The sequence below is a fragment of the Balaenoptera musculus genome, chromosome X (genome assembly GCF_009873245.2).
Source record: "Balaenoptera musculus isolate JJ_BM4_2016_0621 chromosome X, mBalMus1.pri.v3, whole genome shotgun sequence".
In the NCBI taxonomy this organism is placed as follows: domain Eukaryota; kingdom Metazoa; phylum Chordata; class Mammalia; order Artiodactyla; family Balaenopteridae; genus Balaenoptera; species Balaenoptera musculus.
In genome coordinates this window covers 98,592,822-98,606,852 of record NC_045806.1, presented here as the reverse complement: position 1 = coordinate 98,606,852, position 14,031 = coordinate 98,592,822, and positions in this window count along the sequence as shown.

Genomic DNA, 14,031 nt, shown 5'->3' with positions numbered 1-14,031 from the left:
TCTATATTTTAGGCATACTCTAAACACTTTATCTGATTTAACTTAGTTAATCCTTATGGCAAACCTATGAGGTGGTGTGGTAGGCTAATAATGGCTCCCAAAGATATGGCCCCATCCTAACCCTTGGAACCTGTGAATGTTACCTCCTATGGTAAAGTTTTTTGCAAATATAATTAAAGCTCTTGAGATGAAGATGCTATCCTGGATTATCCAGTTAGCTCTAAATGCTGTCACAAATGTCCTTATAAAAGAGAGGCATAGAGAGATCACACACACACAGAGGGCCATGTGGGGGTAGAGCAGAGATTGGAGTGATGTGGCCACAAACCACCAAATACTGCAGCCACCGGAAGCTGGAGAGGCAAGGCAGCATTCTCCCCTAGAGTCCTTGGAGGGAACAGGACCCTGCTGACATCTTGATTTCAGGCTTCTGGCCTCTAGAACTGTGAGACAATACGTTTGTTTTCTTAAGTCACCCAGTTTGCTAAGCCACTCTTAGATTTCTAATCCTCGAAAATGGTGTGAGATAATATATGCTTTTTGTTTTACGCTGCCCAATTTGGGATAATTTGTTACACAGCAATAGATAACTAATACAGTGAGATAAGTGTATTTAAAAAAAAAACCCTGAAACCCATTTATGGATCTTATAGCTGGAGTATAGGTTAAGAATCCTTGCTAAAGTAGTAAAAGGGTATAACAAGGTAGGACTGTGTCAGAAATTTATTGTTTAATGTTTCAGTGAACCAAAAGAAATACAGGATCTCGAAACTTGCATTAGACTCAGCAGTGGTTAGACTTTCCCTAGAGTACTGTATCTAATTATGGACTGCTTAATTCAAATGACATGTGGCAAACTTTAGGAGAGTTCAAGGAAGAACCATCAAAATGATGAGACAGTAGCAGGGTAGGAAGTGTGGAAAGATGAAAGTGAAGAGTTGAGCCTCAGAAAAAGGTACGTAAAGCGTTAAATAACAACATATACTGCAGTGCCCTCCTTACTCTAGGAATGGTGTATATAAGAGAGAGGATGCCTAGAAGTTTTCTCTTCACGTATTTCCTCCAGTACCTGCCATTATGCCTAAGATTTTGCTATTAATAATATTCCTATTTTATTTTGCTTTATTTATTATTTTCTAGAGTCTCCTTACGCAAATTCCTCTGTGAAAGGTCAATTTATAAGATGCTGTCTTATGAACTGCTAATCAGGGATTGGTTTGCCAGGTTCTCTCCAACTAAGTCAACTAAGCACTAGTCTTTAGGCGGGATAGTACATTGGTTAGGAGCATGGACTTGGGGGCCAGAAAACCTGTGTTCCCATCTTAGCTTGATTCTTTAACAAGCCTGCAACCTTGGGAAAGCTACTCAACCTCTCTGTGTCTATAAAATGGGGGATAATAACTCTAATAGTGCCTTGTGAAGATTAAAGGTGTTCATATGTGTAAAACTCTTAGTGAAGAAGCATATAGTAGATGTTATATCAATGTTAGCTATTATTACTTTCTTATAATAATCATTATTAGTTTCCCAGCCTTATTTACTCTTCTGACTGGTAAGAAGAATACTTTCCAAGGTAGTTCCCTGGAGCTGCCACGTGGTCCATTCTGGGGTGAACTGAACTCACAGGGTAGTTCAGGAATTCTGTCCCCACACCCTCCTATCTGTGATTAGAAAGACTATGGACTTTCCATCAATCAAGAACATTCATGTTTTCTTTCCAAGTGGGAGAAAGTAGAAGGAACTTTTCCTATATAATCCCTGGTGGTCCTCCTGCCTGCCAAGTTATTTGGTAAACCCACAGTTCTGGCTTTCCAGGTATACCAGCCTTTTGCAGTTTTGGGACATTGGTTTCCTGCTTTGCTCTGCTGAAATTAAAAATTTTGCTTCCTCTGATTATAGTAACTATCAGCCACACCCAACTTCTAAATCTAAGGCAACTCGAAGTTGCCTATTTACCTTTGATGGAGAGTTTTGTTGAGCTTTTTAAGTTGAGGGCAAAAATATATATTTCTTTCCTCATTGTTTTATGTAAGTCTCTTCTGTTTGCAAGTAAGAAAACTAATCTTAAATCAGCTTAAGCTCCACATTCTCACTTTCTGTGCTTAGTTCAAATTTCTGAGAGAGAAAATGTCATTGGCTACTGGTCATCCAGTGGGTTGGCTACTCTTAAGTTGGGCGTCTATCTCTGGGGGTAGGTAGTGGTGTTGTTTATATAGATAAGGTCGTGGCCTGAGAAGACAGCCCCAAAGATGTAAATGACTACTACTTTTGCCCATATCTAGGGCATGTACTCCTTTATAGGTTATATTTATTTTCTTCTCATGTGAGGTTCACAACCTAGTTTACCACTGGGCTACCTCTTCAAGGCATACCTTTTCGTCTTGTGATTTTATGATGTCCAAGGCTGGTCAAGCCTTGTCACTGCCATGTCAATATTCCTCTTGACCTTGAAACTTCCCTGACCCTAGCTCATGTCTTTAGGTTCATTTATTTTTTTTAAAATTAAGTAACCTGATGAATGAATCCGTTGGTCTACAACCCACAAGGAATATAGTGCCTCCTACCCATAGCCTGAAGAGCTGAGATTTATAAGGGCATATTTAGAAAGCTGAGCAAATTTTCACCCCACCCTTCCTGCTGCGTGAGGGCACCATCTTATGCCAGGAGAAGTAGCAGTTGACAGACACTCCCATGCTCCCTCCATGCTTAGAAAGAAGTAGCTAGCAACAGCAATATTCCTTCCCTTTGCAGAATACAGATCTTTGGTATAAAACACTTAAAAGGTTACCAACTCATGAAATAGTGGGTGGCATAGTAGAAAACCCCTCAGAAAGGGGGTCAAGAGACCTGGTTTGTAATCCCAGATTGAACCACACCATGTGTATGACTTTTGGATTCTATGCAGAGAGTCGGCCTGGTGCTGTCCATAAGGCTAGACTAACGTTTCATTATTTCTCAGAACCAGCTGGGTTGCTCTGGAAGCTTCTAAGTTGCCTATGCAACATAAATATTTGTAAAAAACCACAGTTCCTCGTTCAGCATTTGTGCTCATACTGGAGCGACTGCTTGCAGCTGAGCAGTATTAGGCATCCCAGGATGAATGCTGTAATGTTGAGGTATGTGTAGCATTGACGGGGCTAAAGGCATGCCAGAAGCTGACTTGGGGCGAGGGTTCCCTCTCCCTTTCCCTGAATGTGCCTCTTGGCACTCTGTCCATCTTAGAGAATGAAGACTGGCAAATTGCCTGCCTCTTTTTATTCCGTTTATTCTGCAAATGCCAAGAGAGCTATGAGGAAGATAGACTGAAAATTAGATCCTAGAATAATGGGTCCTTGAATTGAGAGATGGAAACTCTGGAGCTGTGTTTATCCAAGGCATCTGTTTTCCTGCTTCTTTGTCCACATCTTTGGTAAAGAGGTCCTCCTAAATTCCAGCAGCCAGGTGGAAAGTTCGGGATGGATGGCTCACATCTAGGGCCCTAGGCTAAAGCTAAGCTACTCTTCAGACGAAACAGAAGCCTGTGAGCCAGGCTGTTTCTTAGTAGTAGTAGAGTTAGTACTTTATTATGACAGCTCCTAGCACCTGCCTTGTTCAGCTTGATATGTTTGATGATCGATCTTTTGGACCTTGGATTTGGTTGATAGCATGGTGGTTTGTAGTGTGGTGAAGCCATTTGACACTGGGAATAAAGAAGTAGAATTAGCTAAGACTATATATACTTGGTTTGTGTTTAGCGTCATTTTGCTATGGTGGTTTCTAGGTTCAGTTGACGCTCCTGTAGACGCTAGAACTCAAACGGATTTCTGCCTAGTTACTCATTTTCTAATGTATGTGCAAGAGAAAGTTCCACTTTCAAAGAATCCAGTTATTTTCTTCTGTCCTTCATCTCTTTCATAATAGTAATACTAAAAGTCCTATGTATCAAGTATTTTTTTGGCAGTCACTGTACAATACATAACATCTACCATCTCATTAAATCCCCAAAATAACTCTCAGGGGGTTATTATCATTCATTCCATTTTATAAATAAGGATACTGAGATTCAGAGAAATCAAGTCAACTTTTTAGGATTGGACAACTAAGTTGCAGAACTGGGATTCAACTCCAGATCTATCTAATTTCAGTATGCATATTATTAATGACTACTCTATACTATCTCCCATTACATTATATTGCAAACGGTTTCAGTAATCACAAGAGTATGGCTCCCTAAGGTCAGAGGGTTAGGTTCAGCAACTCACTTAAGTGTGGAAAAAACATAGAGCACTTTGGCAACATCTACAGAAAATCAGAGAGGTAACTAAATGACAGAATGACAGATACTAGAGACAAAGACTCCTGGCCAGAAAGAGTTCCACATAAATAACCAGCCACAAAAATAGGTCCACCAGTGCCACAGTGGCATCTAACTCAGTGGCATACATGTTGAACTAAAGCATTTAGAAATCATCTCCAAAAACAAAGGTAGAAATATAAATTTTGAATGAAAATAAAAAATCAACCTCAATTGTAATTAGATAAATGCAATGTAAACAAAAATTTTTTTATCTTCTTAAACCCTTTCAGGTTTACAGTGATGGAAAAATTGATGATAGTGTTGGAGAGATTGTGAGGAAAATGGGTGTTCTAGTTCGCTGCTGATAGCAACATAAATTGGTTAATACATTTTTTAGGAGGAAATTTATAAAATCAACCTCAGTTGAAAAGTGGATAGCCCTTCATTCAGCAGTTCTACTTCTAGAAATTTATCAGGCAAATAGGCAAATATCTATGTATAAGGATGTTCATTTCAATGTTGTTCATATTTGGCAAACTTGAGAACCAGTTTAAATAATTACTACTAATAAATTTTACTAACCACTATGATAGAATAATATGCAGCCCTTAAAATGATATGTGACTGTAATTACTTATATGAAAAGAGATTCAGGTTATAAAACCTTATGTATAGTAATCATTTCATCTTTACCTATGTGTCTGTCTAGGAAGACATAATTATAAAAGTTTAGCTAATTATAACTGGGCAGTGGATATTCTTCTTTTTCTAATATGTGTTTTTTTTTCCTTCAACATTTTACAGTAAGTAGCATCACTTAAATTATCTGAAACGTGTAAAACTTTTCTTTCTTTTTTCTTTTTTTTTTTGGCCGTGCCACAAGGCTTGTGGGATCTTAGTTCCCCGAGCAGGGATTGAACCCACGCCCTTGGCAATTAAAGCACGGTGTCCTAACCACTGGACCACCAGGAAATTTCTAAAACTTTTTTATAAATTGACGTAGAGTTGATTTACAATGTTGTGTTAATTTCTACTGTACAGCAAAGTGATTCAGTTATATATATATTTTTTTCAGATTATTATCCATTATAGGTTATTACAAGATATTGAATATAGTACCCTGTGCTATACAGTAGGAACTTGTTTTTCCATTCTGTGTATACTAGTTTGTATCTGCTAACCCCAAACTCCCACTCCATCCCTCCCCCACACCTCCTCCCCCTTGGCAACCACAGATCTGTTCTGTATGTCTGTGACTCTGTTTCTGTTTTGTAGATAAGTTCATTTGTGTCATACTTTAGGTTTCACATATAAGTGATATCATATGGTATTTGTCTTTCTCTTTCTGCCTTACTTCACTTAGTATGATAATCTCTAGGTCCATCCATGTTGCTGCAAATGGCATTATTTCCTTCACTTTTTATGGCTGAGTAGTATTCCATTGCATATATGTACCACATCTTCTTCATCCATTCATCTGTCGATGGACATTTCGGTTGTTTCCATGTCTTGGCTATTGTAAATAGTGCTACTATGAACATAGGAGTGCATGTATCTTTTTGAATTATAGTTTTGTCTGGATATATGCCCAGGAGTGGGATTTCTGGATCATATGGCAACTCTATTTTTAGTTTTTCGAGGAAGCTCCATACTGTTTTCCATAGTGGCTGCACCAGCTTACATTCCCACCAACAGTGTAGGAGGGTTCCGATTTCTCCACACCCTCTCTGACATTTATTATTTGTAGACTTTTTGCTGATGGCCATTCTGACTGGTGTAAGGTGGTATCTCATTGTAATTTTGATTTGCATTTCTCTAATAATTAGCGATGTTGAACATCTTTTCATGTGCCTGTTAGCCATCTTTATGTCTTCTTTGGAGAAATGTCTATTCAGGTCTTCTGCCCATATTTTGATTGGGTTGTTTGTTTTTTGTTGTTGTTGTATGAGCTGTTTGTATATTTTAGAAATTAAGCCCTTGTTGGTTGCATAGCTTGCAAATATTTTCTCCCATTCCGTAGGTTGTCTTTTTGTTTGTTTATGGTTTCCTTTGCTGTGCAAAAGCTTGTAAGTGTAAGTCCCATTTGAAACATGTAAAACTTTTTTTCCACTTACAAATTATGTGTTAGAGCTTGTCAGTGGTGGGGTGGGTCAAATCTTCCCACCAATGTTGCATAGGAACTTGGTGTCACAGTAGATTATGGATATAGGAGGAAATGTACCTGAATATTTGAAGCTTAGTAACAAGAACTGGAGGTCTAGCAAAGAAAAATAGTGTTGGTAGTATGCGGAGAGTTAGGCAGATTGGTGGTCAGTACCTGGGCAATCGTGGAAGATTTGGAATCATTAGAATACAGGGCAAGACTATTCATTTCGTGGTGCCAATTTTCTTATATTTTAGTAACATATAGTTCCTACTGATATCCTGCACAGATTTAATGACTGAGGCCTTTCAGACAGATAGGGCAGAGTCAGGAGAAAGTCAGCTTTGTGTCACAGGACAGTCTGGTATGATCTGACTCTTTGAAGCTTGCTTTTTATACCACAGTTGTCATTGGCTGTCTTTTTTTAAAACAGCTCCATTGAGGTGTAATTTACATACCGGACATTCATCCACTTAAAATGTCCAATTCAGTGACTTTTAGTAAATTTAAAGAGTTGTGCAACCCTTCTCACAAACCAGGTTTAAATTTTCATCTCCCTCCGAAGAAACTCCATTACATTAGCAATAATACCCCATTTTCCCATCCCCTCAGCTCTAGGCAACTACTAATCTACTTTTTAGCTCTATGGACTTGCCCATTCTGGGCCTTTCATATAAATGGAATCATATAGTATGTGGTCTTTTGTGATTGGCTTCTCCACTTTCTTAGCATAAGGTTTTCAAGGTTCATTCATGTTGTAGCGTGTCATAGACTGTCTTCATAGCATTGAAAGAGAAAAGCATAAATGATTAATGAGAAGCCTTTTCTCTGCTCAAAAGGAAAAACATTTTTAAAAACCAAAAGGACTGTTGCAGAATGGACACTAAAGACTGAGGATTTACGACAAGTGAGAAAGGAAAGGGTAATAAGAAATCAAAAGACTCTACTTGTGAAATTGAAACTGATAAACTCAATGAAGAGAAAAATTTTAAGTATCTTTAAGTGGTTGCAGGAACTAGAAGAATTGGGGCAAAACTATAATGTTTTGCTTTATATAATAAACGACTGCTTAAAATTAATGCCAAGTTTCAGAGGAGATACGATACCTGCTCAAGAGAAGATAATAGAAGAAAGTGATACCTTAGCTCTTCGTCTTTGGAAGTATCTCATTGAAAATCTTTTTGAGTTGGATTATGGATAACATTGGGGGTGGCAATAGCAGGACTGCTGTATCTCCAGAAAAATTCATCAGGTCCTATTAGAGGAAAGCAGACAAGAAGAAAGATCTAGCATCATGATTTGGGAGATAGAAATTCACTGTGGTTGAGGGGCGGACAAAATGGGTGAAGGTGATCAAAAGGTACAGACTTCCAGTTATAAATAGGTCCTGGGAATTTCATGTACAGACGATGACTATAGTTAATGACACTGTATTGTATATTTCAAAGTTGCTAAGAGAGTAGATCTTAAATGTGCTTGTAAAAATTTTGCCATTTGCAGCAACATGGATACACTTGGAGGGTATTATGCTAAGTGAAATAAGTCAGACAGACAAAGACAAATATTGTATATATCATTTATATATGGAACCTAAAAATACAATGATCTAGTGAATATAACAAAAAAGAAACAGACTCACAGATACAGAGAACAAACTAGTGATTACCGGTGGGGATGGGGAGAGGGGAGGGGCAAGGTAGGGGTGGAGGAGTAAGAGGTAGAAACTATTAGGTGTAAAATAAGCTACAAGGATATATTGTACAGCACAGGGAATATAGCCAATATTTTATAATAACTATAAATGGAGTATAACCTTTAAAAATTGTGAATCACTATGTTGTATACCTGTAACTTATACAATATTGTACAGCAACTATACTTCGATTTAAAAAATATTCTTGTCACAAGAAGACAAAAATGGTGGTGATGGATATTAACTTGTCTTATTGTGGTGATCATTTTGCAATATATACAAATATGGAATCATTATGTTGTAATCTGAAACTAATATCAATTATATCTCAATAAAGTATATAATATGTAATATATAATATATAGTATATAATCTAAATATATATATGAAAAAAAGACTCATGGAGATGGCAGACATACTATAGATAAACAAGAGATCCAGAAGGAATATTGGCCTATAGAACAAACTATGTTGGATCAGAGAGAGGAGACTGAATAAACTCTGTATATGAAGGGAAAATATGGAAAATTTGAGTGTTGAGCTAATAAGAAATGAATCATAAATATCTGTGGAAATGTTATTGCTTTATTTGGTAGTGGGAAAGGATGATAAATATGTATAATATGTAAATAATTTTGCTAATTAAAAATCTACAAGGACCAAACAAGATAATGACTGGAAAAGCAGTTTGAAAAACAGAAAGCGCTATGCAAATGTAGTTGCCGTTGTCATTAAGTTTTGTGCTTTAGACTCTAGATTATTCTCTTTGCATCAGACTATTCAAGGATACTGCTTTATTGTCTTCCTTGGCCAAAACCCCATTTTGTGGCCTTTGGATTTTGGATTTTTCCTTCGGTCATTGTCTTCCCGGTTCTGATATGTATTCCATATTGCTGATTTTAGTTGCTTATCCTACTTGTCTCAGCCTTGCCTAGTCTCTTGGTTCTTCTCTATATGTGGTAATCCCAGTATCAATCCCAGTAGGCTCTGATTTTCACTCAGTCTGAAGGCTTGTGGCATGTAGTGAGGTGGGGAAAATGCATTGGGTCATGTCCATTGTGCCATTTCATGCTCTTTGCCTTCCTTTCTCTGCTTCTTGTCTTTGTTAGTGGTTCCATCATGGCCTCACTGATTCAGGCTTACAAACGTGAAATCTTCCCCTCCTTCACTTAAAATGTTTCTGGAACACCTACTCTGTACAAGGACCAGCTGTGCTAAATAGTAGAAGGAGCTCTTGCCATCAAGGAGCTCATAGTCAAATGTAAAATAAGGATGTCTATATAACTAATAATAATATAAAGGTTAATACATGCTATGATGAAGTTGCAAGAAAAGGACAAATTTAATTGACACTGAAAATGAGAAAAGGTTTCAGAGAGAAAGGGATATTTGAGCTGCATGTTTTTTCCTTAAAGGTGTAAATTTCATACAGTAAGTCACCCTTTTCATTATACAATTCAGTCACCCCATAACCACCCCCCTTGCTCCTCTGTAATCAAACCTTCCCCCTACCCCCAGGCCCTGACAACCACTAATATGTTAGTTGTCTATAGTTTTGCCTTTTCCAGATTGTCATAAAAAACGAATAATATACTGTATAAAAAGAAGCCAGTGTAAAAATGCTTTATAGTGTAACACATTTGAGATTCATCCATGTGGTTGAGTGTATCAGTAGTTCATTCCTTTTTATTTCCAAGTAATATTGCATTTTATGGATGCATCACAGTTTGTATATCCATCTATCAGTTTGGGTTGTTTCCACTTTGGGGTATACAGGTTTTTGTGTGAATATGATTTTTAATTTCAGTTTGGTAAATGTCTAGGAATGGAACTGCTGTGTTGTATGGTAAGTTTATAAGAAACTATCAAACTGTTTTCCAAAGTGGCTGTACCTACCAGCACTATATGAATGTTCTGGTTGTTTTGCATCCCTGCTAGTACTTGGTAATGTCAGTTCTTTTTTTTTTTTTTTTAATATTATAGCATTCTAAATAGTGTGTAGTGATATCTAAATGTGTTTTTAATGTGATTTCCCTATGGCTAAATATGAATATCCTTCCATATCTTTATTTGCCATCTGTATATGTTGGGTGAAGTTTCTATTCAAATATTTTGCCCATTTCTAATTGAGTTGTTATTATTCAGGGTTTTTTCCCATTTTTATTGAGGGTTATTTTAACCACTATCTAATTTTCATCACCCCAAAAGGAAAGCCCATACCCTTTAACAGTCACTCTCCATTTTTCTTACCTCCAGCCCCTGGCAACTACTAATGTACTTTCTATCGCTATGAATTTGCATATCCTGGACATTTCATATAAATGGAATCATATAATATATGGCCTTTTGTATATTCATTTTAGCATAAATTTATTCAAGGATTATCCATGTTGTAGCATGTAACCAGTACTTAATTCCTTTTATGGCTGAATAGTATTATATCGTATGGATATATAACAATTTGTTTATCCATTCATCAGTTAATGGACAATTGGTTTATTTCCATTTGCTGGCTATTATGTGTTTTGTTTTTGTTTTTGTTTGTTTTTGCTGCACCGCATGGCATGTGGGATCTTTGTTCCCCAACCAGGGATTGAACCCAAACCCCCTGCATTGGAAGGCGGAGTCTTAACCACTGGACCACCGGGGAATTCCCTGCTGGCTATTATGAATAATGCTGCTATAAACATTCATGTGAAAATTTTATGTGGATATGTTTTCAGTTCTTTTGGCTGTATACGTAGAAGTGGAATTGCTGGGTCATATGGTAACTCTGTACTTAACTTTTTGAGAAGTACTGAGTTTTGAGAGTTCTTTATATATGCTGGATACAACTCATTTATGAGATATGTGATTTGCACATATTTTTTCCCGAGTCTGTGGCTTCTCTTTTCATTATCTTAATAGTGTTTTTTGAAGTTAATTTGCCAGTTTTTTCATGGATCATATTTCAGTGCCGTATCTATGAAACCTTTGTCTAAACCAAGGTTACAAAGATTTTGTTCTATGTTTTCTTCTAGAAGTTTTATAGTTTTAGGGTTTACATTTAGGTCTATAATTCATTTTGAGTTAATTTTTGTGTATGATGTGAGGTATGAATCAAGTTGATTTTTTGCATGTGGATATCCAATTGTACAAACACCATTGCCTTTATCCTTTGTCAAAAACCAGTTGGCCATATTTGTTTGGGTTTATTTCTGGACTCTCTATTCTGTCCCTTTGATCTATATGTTTATCCTTTTGCCAATATCATACTCTCTGAGTACTGTAGCAATGTAGTAAGCCTTACTATCAGGTGGAGTGAGTCCTCCAACTTTGTTCTTTGTCAAAATTGCTTTGACTATACTAGTTCCTTTCCCTTTCCATATGAATTTTTTTTTGAACCAACTTGTCTACTTCTACAAAAAAAATTTCCTGCTAGAAAAATTTTTTTTTTTTTAAATTTATTTATTTATTTATTTTTGGCTGTGTTGGGTCGTTTCTGTGCGAGGGCTTTCTCTAGTTGTGGCAAGCGGGGGCCACTCTTCATTGCGGTGCGCAGGCCTCTCACCGTCGCGGCCTCTTTTGTTGTGGAGCACAGGCTCCAGACGCGCAGGCTCAGCAATCGTGGCTCACGGGCCCAGTTGCTCCGCGGCATGTGGGATCTTCCCAGACCAGGGCTCGAACCCGTGTCCCCTGCATTGGCAGGCAGATTCTCAACCACTGCGCCACCAGGGAAGCCCTAGAAAAATTTTTTTAACATCTTTATTGGAGTATAATCGCTTTACAATGGTGTGTTAGTTTCTGCTTTATAACAAAACTATACATATACATATATCCCCATATCTCCTCCCTCTTACATCTCCGTCCCACCCTCCCTATCCCACCCTCTAGGTGGTCACAAAGCACTTAGCTGATCTCCCTGTGCCATGCGGCTACTTCCACTATCTAGCTATTTTACATTTGGTAGTGTATATATGTCCATGCCACTCTCTCACTTCGTCCCAGCTTACCCTTCCCACTCCCCGTGTCCTCAAGTCCATTCTCGACGTCTGTGTCTTTATGCCTGTCCTGCCCCTAGGTTCTTCAGAACTTTTTTTTTTCTTTAGGTACCAAATATATGTGTTAGCATACGGTATTTGTTTTTCTCTTTCTGACTTACTTCACTCTGTATGATAGTCTCTAGGTCCATCCACCTCACCACAAATAACTCAATTTCGTTTCTTTTTATGGCTGAGTAATATTCCATTGTATATATGTGCCACATCTTCTTTATCCATTCATCTGTCGATGGACACTTAGGTTGCTTCCATGTCCTGGCTATTGTAAATAGAGCTGCAATGAACATTGTGGTACATGACTCTTTTTGAATTATGGTTTTCTCAGGGTATATGCCCAGTAGTGGGAGTGCTGGGTCGTGTGGTAGTTCTATTTTTAGTTTTATGAGGAACCTCCATACTGTTCTCCATAGTGGCTGTATCAATTTCCATTCCCATCAACAGTGCAAGAGGGTTCCCTTTTCTCCACACCCTCGCCAGCATTTATTGTTTGTAGATTTTTTGATGATAGCCATTCTGACTGGTGTGAGGTGATACCTCATTGTAGTTTTGATTTGCATTTCTCTAATGATTAGTGATGTTGAGCATTCTTTCATGTGTTTGTTGGCAATCTGTCTATCTTCTTTGGAGAAATGTCTATTTAGGTCTTCTGCCCATTTTTGGATTGGGTTGTTTGTTTTTTTGATATTGAGCTGCATGAGCTGCTTGTAAATTTTGGAGATTAATCCTTTGTCACTTGCTCCATTTGCAAATATTTTCTCCCATTTTGAGGGTTGTCTTTTTGTCTTGTTTATGGTTTCCTTTGCTGTGCAAAATCTTTGAAGTTTCATTAGGTCTGATTTGTTTCTTTTTGTTTTTATTTCCATTTCTCTAGGAGGTGGGCCACTGCTAGAAAATTTTGACTGTAGTTGTAGTTGAATTTGTAGATCAGTTTGGGGAGATTCGACCTCTTAACAATATTGAGTCTTCCAATCCATAAATGTGGTATGTCTCTCCATTTATTTAGGTCTTCTTTGACGTTTTTCAATAATGTTTTGCAGGATGTTTTTTTCCCCATACATACAGATCTTGCACATATTTTCCTAGATTTATACCAGTATATTTTATGCTTTTTAATGCTACTGTAAATGGTACATTTTTCTTCAATATCCAATTGTTCATTGCTAGTATATAGAAATTAATTTATTTTTACATATTAACCTTGTATCCTGAGACCTTGCTAAACTCACTTAGTTCTGTCAGCTCTTTTGATTTTGCTTGAGGTTTTCTACATAGACAATCATGTCATATGCAGACAGAGACAGTTTTATTTCTTCCTTTTCAATCTGTGTGCCTTTTAGTTCTTCTTCTTGCTTTTGCCAGTGGCTAGTACCTCCAGAACAATGTTGAATATGAGTGGTGAATGTAAACATTCTTACCTTGTTCTGGATCTTCGAGGGAAGGCATTCACTCTCTTACCCTTAAATATGAAAGCTGTAGTTTTGTAGTTTCCTCAGGTTGAGGAAGTTCCCTTATAACCCTACTTTGCTGAGAGTTTTTATTAGGAATGGAGATTGGACTTTGCCAAATGCTTTTACCGTGTTTATTGAGATTTAATGTGCATATGAATTGCCTAGGTATCTTATTAAATTATAGATTCTGATTCATTCAGTCTGGGAGGCCCTGAGATTCTGTGATTCTGCATTTCTTTTTTCTTTTCTTTTTTTTTCCCCTGGCTGTGCTGTACAGCTTGTGGGATATTAGTTCCCTGACCAGGGATTGAACCCAGGCTCTTGGCAGTGAAAGTGTGGAGTCCTAACCATTGGACCGCCAGGGAATTCCTGATTCTGCATTTCTAATAAGCTCTGAGATGATGTTGATGTTGTTTGATAACAGACCACAT